Here is a 10101-nt window from a genome sequence, read left to right as displayed (position 1 = left end):
TATGTGGTCCAAAGCTAGTGCTCTGACACAATTCAGCAAGAGCTTTCCTGTCTTCACTGATCAACCTAACAACATGATCCCCAGCCAGCTGGTGCTATCTAAAGAACTTAGAAACTACCAGAAAAAAAAAAAAAAAAAAAAAAAAAAAAAAAAAAAAAAGGAAGACATGAGAAGCACCCAGAAAAGAATTAGGATAAAAAATGCGGAGTATGCCGGAATCCTTGCTTACTTGGAATCCTTCTCTCCATGTTTATCCTTAGACTTCTTTTTCTTCCAGAACTTGTGATATTTTTGCATTTTTTTCACCACCTAAAAGCTCCTTTTCTATCTTTCTGTCTTTCCTTTCTATTTCACTTTCACTACCTTCTGCACGGGTATATTTTCTTTTTCTGTTTCCTTCTGTTTCATTTTTCTGGCGACAGTTCTCCAAATGAGCTGACACAGGTGGAAGCGCATGTCTTTCACGAGAATGTCTTCCGGAATGTTGCTGAGGTACCGAGCAACGATGCAAGTCTGCTCGGGGTGTGCCAAAGCGACGTACATCTTCCTCTCTCAAGAGGGAACCGTGAGGCCATCTGCTTTTGTAATGATAATGCTTATGTGACCTGCTGTAGTAAGTTGCAGTCGATCTGTCAAAGGCTGAATCGCCGTGAGAGAACTTTCTCTCTCTACTGTCTCCTGTCGCATGAGGTGAATAGTAATCCTTGTAATAGCCACATCTTTCCCATCTCCGTGCTTCGTCTCGATAGTATCTTTCTCTGCTCCAACTTCTTTCCCCTTTGGATCGGTAGTACCTATTGCTACCTTGTTCTGATCTTCCTCCGCTGCCAGATCTGTACTTTGAATATTTGACTGCTCTTCTGCCATTCTCAGGGCTGTTTCTTTCACGAGGGAAAGATCTGTACCTGCTTCCCTCCCAGTACTCCTGCTTGTGACTCTTTTGCTCAACAAATTCCACGCTCTGAGAACACCTCCTCTTGCTGGAAGGACCTGCTTTTTGACTCTCCTTCTCTTCACTAGGAGCATGTTCCCTCTTGCTTCGGTAATGCTCTTTCTCAGTGGTTTTAGTCTTGTCCTTTGTATCTTGGCGTCTATCTGCAATAGCTAAGGAAGAAAGATTGTTAGAGCTACATTCAGTGTCAGACTTGAGAGAGGAAGTTTGCCGCAATTTCTCACCAGGCTCACAAGACTCTTTGCCGGACAAAACAGTTTCTTTTGAAATGAGGTCACGTTCTTTTGATCTTCTTGCTTTCTCCTTGTCTCCACAGTCATCACATTGGTACTGGGCGAGGTATTCATCATTCCCAGGAGATTTCGGAGGTTCCGCAACACTGCATAAAATAAAAACCCATTTCTCACTTCTGCTGAAGGACGTGAATATTAAGAGTAAAACCTTCCAAAGGCAAACAAACAAACAAAAACCTCCGGACTAAAGGAACCCTCGCAATGATATGCCATTTAGAAACCTCTCCTGTGATTAGGACACCGTCTTCAGCTCCCAGAGAAAGTGCTTTTTCCCCTCTTGCTTCTGAAGCCATTGCACTAAAAAAGCAAATGCATCTGTCTCCTTCCACCTGCTGCTCTGAGAAAAAAGGCATAGGGGCGAGCGGGGAACAGCCAGTGTTTCTCCAGACAGTGGAGAAAAATGGAAAAACATTCTATAAAGGAACACAAGTTCTCCTTGAGGCACCAACCTGCATCAGAGTGATATGCTCAGTGCTGATCATTAGTTCTGTTCGTGACACTGGACACACAGTATGGAATTGTACTAATTTAAATCCTTCCATTAAATACTATTAGTAGACAGATAAAACTGTAACGAACTTCCATAAAGTCTTGTCTTAATCAGACTGTGCTCATTTTACCTCATTTCCTCTGACAAGCTGTTCAGCTGGCTGGCTCTGAAGGACTCCGTGATGACTTCTCGATTGACTGAAGGCATAGCTCCAGGCATCTGCAATTAAAACGCACAAGTCAGCAGACAAAAAAATACTATTTGTAGTAGTACTGAGGACTAGTCTTGTCAGAATGTCTCCATTAAATGGTAAGCAAGACCGCTGTGAGTTGTATGCATTATCTACACTTCAAAGATAACCCCAACTCACCCCCCAAAATCTACTTTAGGAAACTTAGGAATTTTTATCTCAGCTGAGCTTAAGTTGACAAGTTCTAATGTAAGCTCAGGTCTGCAAATTCTAAGGAGATAATACCACAAAGTCTTACGATCACATGTGTGCTGTGTTTTCTCAGTATTTCACCTGAATTAGGAACACAATAAACACTCCCGAATACATCGTAGGTGAGAAATTCTCGATGGAGCAAATCTATGTTTCAAGCGATCCATTTGTTTTAGAAAAGAACATCTCAGAAGGTTTAACAGGTTCAACTCGGCAAGTGGAATCATCAAGTTTCAGTCCGTTTTCTTTAGATTCAGTAACTAACCTAATAGCACCATTTAGTGAATCTGTTTTTGGCAGCTCATGCTGGGATCTTCCTTTGTCAGCATTCTGACAGGAAGAATTGGAATGCTGCAATGTACGGACTACCTTTCCAACCAAAATTCCATTAGAGGACATTGCATTGCATTTCAAATTCCTTTGAAATAAGCCCTTTGACTCCTCCTCAGATTTTCCTGAAGATTCTGCACCATAAGGGACTGTGTTATCAGAGCTGAGTTTAGGATTTTCATTCACTGTTGGCTCCACAAAAATTTCATCAGAAACTTTTTTGTTTGTTTGCATTTGCTTCATTTGCATTACCAAATTTGTAATTGTGGATGAAGGAACAGCCTGGTAGAGATCTTCATCCTCCACAGCACTGCTAAGACAGTCAGGCTGTGACACAGTCTGACGAGCAGGCAATTTATTGTGAATACTGATGGTGATCTTCTGTTTTCTTGACGTATCAGTCATTGAAGGCCTGGTAATTGCCTGGTTTTGAACACAGGCCATTGGTGGTGCTGAAGATGGCCTTTTTAGGGTGACACCAGTGGTCTTTGTGTCCTCTTTTATGGATCCATTTCCATTTAAACGGCTTGAATTCTGTATTTAAAAAGAAGAAATTGCAAGATGGATTAACGCAAACACTGCATGTAACATTTTGAAACACAAAACTCTCCTACTGAGTGTTTCTACAAATGGTCTTAACACCTAAAAAGAAAAACACACTGCCCTTTAAGGATAAATGCAAGTCCAATAAGCGTATTCAATTCCTGCTTTTGGTTTACTGCAGATTGGTATCAAATTAACATCATCTTTGAAAACCAGCCAAGCAACTTAACATTACCTGCTGCTATTCCCAAATATATTTATTTTCCCCTTTAAACATACCCTGAAAAGCCTGAAGTAATCGTTCTGGTGCTCAGGAATAAGACATTTAGTTTTCCCTGTCTTAGCTAAAGTGACGAGGATAGGAAAAACAAGTCCTCTTTTAAATGATTTGAGGATTAGTACACTCTGCTTAAATAGTCAAAGAGCGTAGCTCTCTGTGCTTTAGAAAGCTGTCTTGGAGGTATAAAGTAATGGAGTCGCATGGCTGCACAATTTAGCAGTAACCACTGTTTGAATGACTCTGGCTGTAGCATGAGGGCGGTGAAGAAAGCTGCAGCGTGGGAAGGAAAACAAAACTAAGATGCCGAAAACCAAACAAAAAACCCCACACCAAACCCCAAACCCACTAGCAGTTTGGTGCCGTTATCTGCCCTCCCGCTTCCCTGAATTACCTTAATCATATGAGGAAGAAGTCGTGGTCCCAGAAATCCAGCCTGCTTACTATTAGCCCCCTGCTGACCAGGAGGGAATGAACAGGGATAAGATGGTGCTGGCAAGTAAAACGCACGTTCTCCAAGTGTCAAATCATAGCGCCTTCAGAAAAGAGCAGTGATCGTAGTTTAGTTTTTCTTTCAGCCTACTCTTGGATTAAATCCCATCCTATCATTTTAGAGGAACAGCTCATACGATATGGAAGCCTTCTCCACAGAAGGCTTCGCCAAGACTACAGACTGAAAAGTAGAGAACAGTCTTCCTACTAAGACTATCACTTGCAGAGCAATAATTCATTCTTACACCACAGATGACCTTCATTTCTCTCCTTCTCTAAAGTAGCCAGCTACAGATAACACATAGATAGCAATTTACACAAGTGCTGCAGTTTAAGGCCAAGCAACAAAAGACAATAAACGACACAGAGAATTTCAGGTTAGACAGAACTGAATTAGACAAATAATAATCTTCTCCCGGGATAGCAAGAAAAACACTTGCAAAACAGAAAAATATCAATAACAGGAAAGTAAATCTCTTCTGAACACATTTTAAGATTTGTTATTACCTGATATAAAAAAGTATGTAAGCTTGCTGACCAAGAACTCTTTTAATGTCAGTACGCACTACTTTAGCATCATTCATCTGATACCAAAGTCCATTACCAGCCTGCAAATAAAGACAACGATTTCTTTAGGTGAATTGCATGTTTTCCAATTGAAATCACGGGTAGGAACAAAATACACACATGTCAAATAAAAATATAATGAAATCTTTTTCCCTAGAAACAGTAGCTGCTAGTCATGCTTTAATTGGTTTGCCAGCACAACCTTTACCCTGTTAGAAATGCTGTTGACTTCTACCTTTACATAGCATATATAGTGTCCTGAGTGACAGCTGACACCGTGATGTACCAGCACCGCGTATAAGGCATAGAGCAGTGGTTCTCCCATTGACTGCGACATGTAGGCTCTCAGGTCCAAATACTCCGGATATTTCACCTCCTAAAGAGACATCAAGAAGATAGAAAAATTATCCCAGAGTACTTCGTGGACTAGCCAGAGAAAAACACTTCCAAAAAACACAGACTAGAATTGATTTCTAGAATATATTTCTCGAATATATTTCTTGATTCACTACAAATAAGTCTTCCCATAAACAACGGTTAAGACTAGAAGTTGCAGAGAACTGTTTCCTGATGAATCAGCCTTCTCAGAGGAAAGCATATGCTTCTTGTCAAGCGGGAACTTTATTGATATTAAGAGAAAGAATAAGCCATAGTCGTTAGTCTACAATTATTGTCTGAAAATATTAACAACTTTCAGCTTTGGGGGATGTCCCATTACGCAATGATATAGTTGCATTACAGTGGTAAATATACCTTGTTGATCTTTCCACCTGTGAAATCTGCAAATCTTTTCAGTGATATTGTGAGAACCTTGGAAGAACGGTGTATGGTAAATCTCTTGGATGCAGGAACCATCTTTTTACACCTTAAAAACAAGCAGAGATAAGTGTTTGAAGGCATCTTCTTTTTTCGCCCCCAAAACAAACTCCTTTTAATGTCTCACGCATGCCTATGCTATTTGAATGATATTTACTTGCATAATAGGTTGGTCTTTTTTCTTTTCATAAACCCATGCACTGCGTGTCAGGTTTGTTAATACACAGAAGAAGGTCAATTTTCCCAACAACTCAGAGCATAGCGGGAACAGGAATCTCTCACAAAAGGGTATGACCAGGTTGGATGGCAAGGTACCATTTCTTGGTCTACAAAAGTGGCTATTTGAACTCCAATCCTGGATACATTCTTTCAGCTTTCAAGGGAAATACAAATACTGAAAGCGGAACGAGAGAGCCTTGGTCCCCAGGGCTAGAAATTGCAAATAATCTCCAACATAGGTCGACTATCAACATCAAAAATACAACAGAAACACATGGTCATTCTACAGGAGGGAGACATTTAACAGTAGGAAGTCTTCATGTACTGAGCTTGTCTGGAAAGACACTGAACCCATCTGCCATCCTTTGAAACAAAATAGTTCAGTTTGACACATTGCCCGCTCCAAGGTAGGACCTACGGTGTAAGCAGTGAAAATTAGCCACTAGCCCAGAGAACAACGGAAACTGGGCAGTTTACATCAAGAAAAGTACTGTCGAGAGCTAATAAAGAGAAAGAACAAAAGTAGCTCTTTTTGAATTCTGATGGCAAAATACAAGCCAGAGAATTGCAAACCCATAGGGAATGCCTATGAACAAGACTTCCCCCCTCCAAAGAAACAAAAATCCAAGTCTTTTATAAACTTCCACAAAACTTGTAAGTAGATCCAAAGTTTAGAGGTAGTCCAACAGAGTCATGCAACATAGAAAACTGACATCTAGGATTAAGACCTAAGTCGTCAAAATCTTACTCGCTACATTTATAGCAATTCTCTCCATCCAGCTCTTCAGGTTTCACAAAGAGTTCCAGAGCTCTGCTAACAGACGAAACCGCCTAGAGCAGCGAGAAAGAAGAGCGCAAAGTCACCGTAATTCAAAATTCCAGACACATACTAGTAGTTTATAAGAGAATCTTACTAACATACTCAAGCGATCTACTAGGAGCACTGTGAAGAAGGAGGCAGAAAGAGCATGCTCAGCATTGACCTCACCTGGAAGGCATTTGACTTTGGAACAAATACTTTTCCAGTAGCCTAGACAGCATCTACAGTGTGCTTTGTCATCAATACTGGGGACAAATTCATCAGTCTAACAATTAGATGTATATTGAGGTAGAACAACAAAGAAGTATGACAGCATTATAATTTTTGCAGAAAGAGAATTCTTTCCCCTTAAACCCAATGCAAATGTGGAGACTATTTACATGGGTTCCACGGAAGGACAGAGTCCAATCCACTTCCTTAGCACCACCAAGCTCTTATGTTTTAACATTATATGTGGTTTGTTTTTTTAAGTTAAACAAGTTTAATTTAGAAAGTTATGCATGTACTTAAACATCATGAATTATATTTAGAAAACATCTTACCTTTATATCCAAAGTGATATCAAGAAATGCCTCATACGTATCTGAAACTGCTTTGCAATTCAAGCACTTCACTGGAAGCAAAATATAAATGCTTAACATTATGTGAAGGAGACTAACTGTCCAAATTCAAGTTGTTGACAGATACTACTTTAGACAAACTACAGACTGCTTTACTACCGACAAAAGACACAGATCAGTTCTAAGGACAGGAATATTTTTTCAAGTACCTCTCGATCTTAGAAATCCTCCAAATATTTGATGAATGATGGTGGTAGCTTGAGAAGATCTGTCCAATCTGGAAATAAATTATAATCAGACCTCAGAAGATTTAAGGCACAGAGTTAACTCTTCAAAGAGTTTGATGAAAACCAAGGATGATGTAGACTTGCGTTGCTGATAGTAAATAAGGCACTAAAAGGTGCTAGAGATCATTTCTGAGAGTAAATAAAGGACTAGAAGGTGCTAGAGAATGTATGAAAGTGAACTTGTTTATGCTTACTCGGTGCTTCCGTTCAAGCACGCTTCCTGCATAGCATCAACAGTATAGCGCAAGAACTCGTGTGCGTCTTCTTGACTGCCAAAACGGAAATGTTGTCCTATTCCTAAATAAGAAGATGATAGTATTGACCTCATTTAAAAATGAAATCATTCTTGTATTTCTAAAATCTCTTTTCATTGGAGTGTTAAAACCACTTAGACACATCAAATAATTATTTGAAGATTACAAGCTATCGAAAAGAAACACATCTGAAGCCACTTACGACTGAGATTACTGATAACATGCGTAGGCTCAATGGCATCAACAGTGCAACGCAGGGCCTGGTTAATGTGAGTCTCCATCGTGCACATCATGCAAAAATCTTGTTCACGACCTGAAGAGTGAAAGAACAAAGCATCCCAGTCCAGCGAAATATCCATACCTACAAACATCTAAGTACAATTTAAACTATAGATACAATATCCACTCTCCTTGCTACATTCTATTCTCCCAAGATGCCAATGTCCCAACAGTCTTGTAACATTTCATTTCACACAACTTTACAGAAGAAAAATATCCACTAAGCCTGTATTCAAATGCATTTTGTGATGAGAAATCTAAAAGACTACTGCAAAGTCGCAGTTGTAAAGGCTGACAGGAATGTGAACTCCACAGGCTGCAAAATGTATTACTCTCTAAAATTACTACCAAATGCATTACTGTCCAATGCACTTCATTATTCCCATGAAGCAATAAATGATCCTTTAATAAACAAACAAACAAACAAACAAACAAATAACTAAATAAATAAAACATGGTGCATTAATTGCACTCCATATGCTATTCGGAGCCCACTGCTAATACAGTGCTCAAAGCCAGCTGCTACAGGTAAAATCAGGCAAATAAGCTTATCTCACAGAATCACTGCTGTTCTTTCACCTTCAGAGCTATCCAACAGATTCAAAATACTGTTAGAAAGTACTCACATGACTGGCTGTGCTCAAGAGAAAGCATGTAATTGGCAAGTGGGGGTGTGTAGGTCAAACACTGTAGAGTAGCATTAAGAAAACATGTGTTGCCAAGATTGTACAGGCCAACTCCAACACTTTGTGTTTCTTGCCAATCCATACAAATCTTCTCAGGTGGAAAAAGAATGCTCTGTGGCGGAGCAATTCCATCATTAACGACTGCAAGAAAGTTAAATTTAAAAAGAGATCTTGTTTGTTTGTTTCGAAGAAAGGTATTTAAAAAAGTACTATTCTGCAGGAGCACCTAGAGGAGCTAGCTACAATCCAAACAAGAAAAACCTATTGCAGACAGCTTTAATACCAACAAATTCAAATTGGCTGGTCAACACAATGTTTTGGGGAAAAAAAAAAAAAAAAAAAAAAAAAACTTTAGTCAACCATTTTAATTTTTCTAAGGCAAGGCTAACTGCCATTCTGTTTGTAGCACCTAATGCCAAGTTCCTCTCCATCTATAATCTTTAACCTGATTAACTCAACTACTGTTTTTTTCCTTATTATAACTTAAACCACAAACTTAGACTTGAAATTATACGGTAAAAACGTAAAAACGAGGAACTAGGAATGACGGTACCCCTACAGATACCAGATTTTTTCCTGAGCAATGTTATCCTTCAAAAAACCTGTGAAAAATGGAAGCTGTGAATAGCAACAATCAAACACTTTTCTCTGCAAAACAGAAAAGACATGGAGGAATCTGTGCATTACAAAAAGCTCCCCATATTTCTCTGTTGACTGTAAATATATCAAAATTAATTTCTGTAACATCAGTCACTTCAGTTGCCTTAGGGGATTCGCTTTTGAAGTCTTTCTTCACAGTAGTCCCCTTCTCTAGCAGTGCAACAAGTAAGAACTGCATTTTCTACTTTTGCTTTGAAGACAATGGAGGCAGGATAGAACGCACACTTACTTAGATCTCTTGGGGCAAAAGCCTTAGATTTTTCAGATGATCTACAGTAAATAGCACCTCCACGTCCTTCGGCCACAAAGACTTGGCTTGAATCTTCTGCAGGCACTATCCGGCCCCAGTTGGCGGTGCGTGACATCAGTATTTTAGGACTTGGTTTCTTGGATTTGCCAGACCGCCTTGAAGAGGGCTTTTTAGGCTTTGAAGATTTGGGCTTCTTAGCTACGGTCATTGTTCACATCTGCGACAGAGACAGAAGTTCTGGCTGACGTAAGACTATCAAGAAGCATTCCAAGAAGAAAAGAGTAACAGAAGTCCTGTCACTTAATCTCAAAGAAACAGCCTTAAGAACTAAATCGCTGGTATGAATGATTTAAAAAGAATCCCCAAACTAAACACACAAAGTGAAAATTTCCATCTAAACTCTATCAGTATTACTTTTCGCTTCTGCAGAACTAGTGGCTGATGCCATTTCTTTCCCTTCCGTAGGATTTTAATCCATTACAACTCTGGAGTCTTTTTAATATAAAAATGTAGAAGACATTCTCTGAGGAGAATCAGTTATTTATTGATTTCCGGAGTTGCGCAATTATCTGTTAATTAGTACCTATGATCTAATAGATAATTGTTGCAATTATCTATTGCTGGCATTAGTAACGGAACACTATTACTTCACTGCCTGCGTTTTTCTGTTTCGTCTGCACAAAGGTACCCAGAACTCACTGCTACTTTTCTTCTGTCTTTCCAGGGCTCGCCCTCTACCTCACTGTCTACTGCACCAGTCATGAGGGGTTTGTTGTGATTCTATAATGAGCCTAGCTTTTAAATACACCTTTTCTGGGCGTCACTTGGTGATAGCAAGTTAATCTGTGAGGGCTCCTCAGTCTACATCATGCGGTCGCTTTTTC

The 10101-nt window shown here is 39.5% G+C and overlaps 1 pseudogene across 1 annotated transcript; it reads right to left on the bottom strand.

Annotated features, from left to right (window-relative positions):
* Positions 1-225: 225 nt before the first annotated feature.
* Positions 226-9425, bottom strand: LOC311428635 (ubiquitin carboxyl-terminal hydrolase 42-like; annotated as a pseudogene). Its single transcript has 14 exons — positions 9197-9425; positions 8248-8448; positions 7545-7655; positions 7283-7385; positions 7011-7078; positions 6784-6854; positions 6170-6252; positions 5140-5251; positions 4622-4762; positions 4327-4427; positions 3722-3863; positions 2334-3041; positions 1177-1237; positions 226-1104 (listed from the first exon to the last, which is right to left on the bottom strand). The product of its transcript is annotated as a ubiquitin carboxyl-terminal hydrolase 42-like (transcript).
* Positions 9426-10101: the final 676 nt, after the last annotated feature.

This window comes from Aythya ferina (genome assembly GCF_964211825.1).
Source record: "Aythya ferina genome assembly, contig: HAP1_SCAFFOLD_104, whole genome shotgun sequence".
NCBI classification, from domain to species: Eukaryota; Metazoa; Chordata; class Aves; order Anseriformes; family Anatidae; genus Aythya; species Aythya ferina.
Note: the sequence above shows the minus strand (reverse complement) of the source record. Positions and strands in the feature narration are given on the sequence as shown.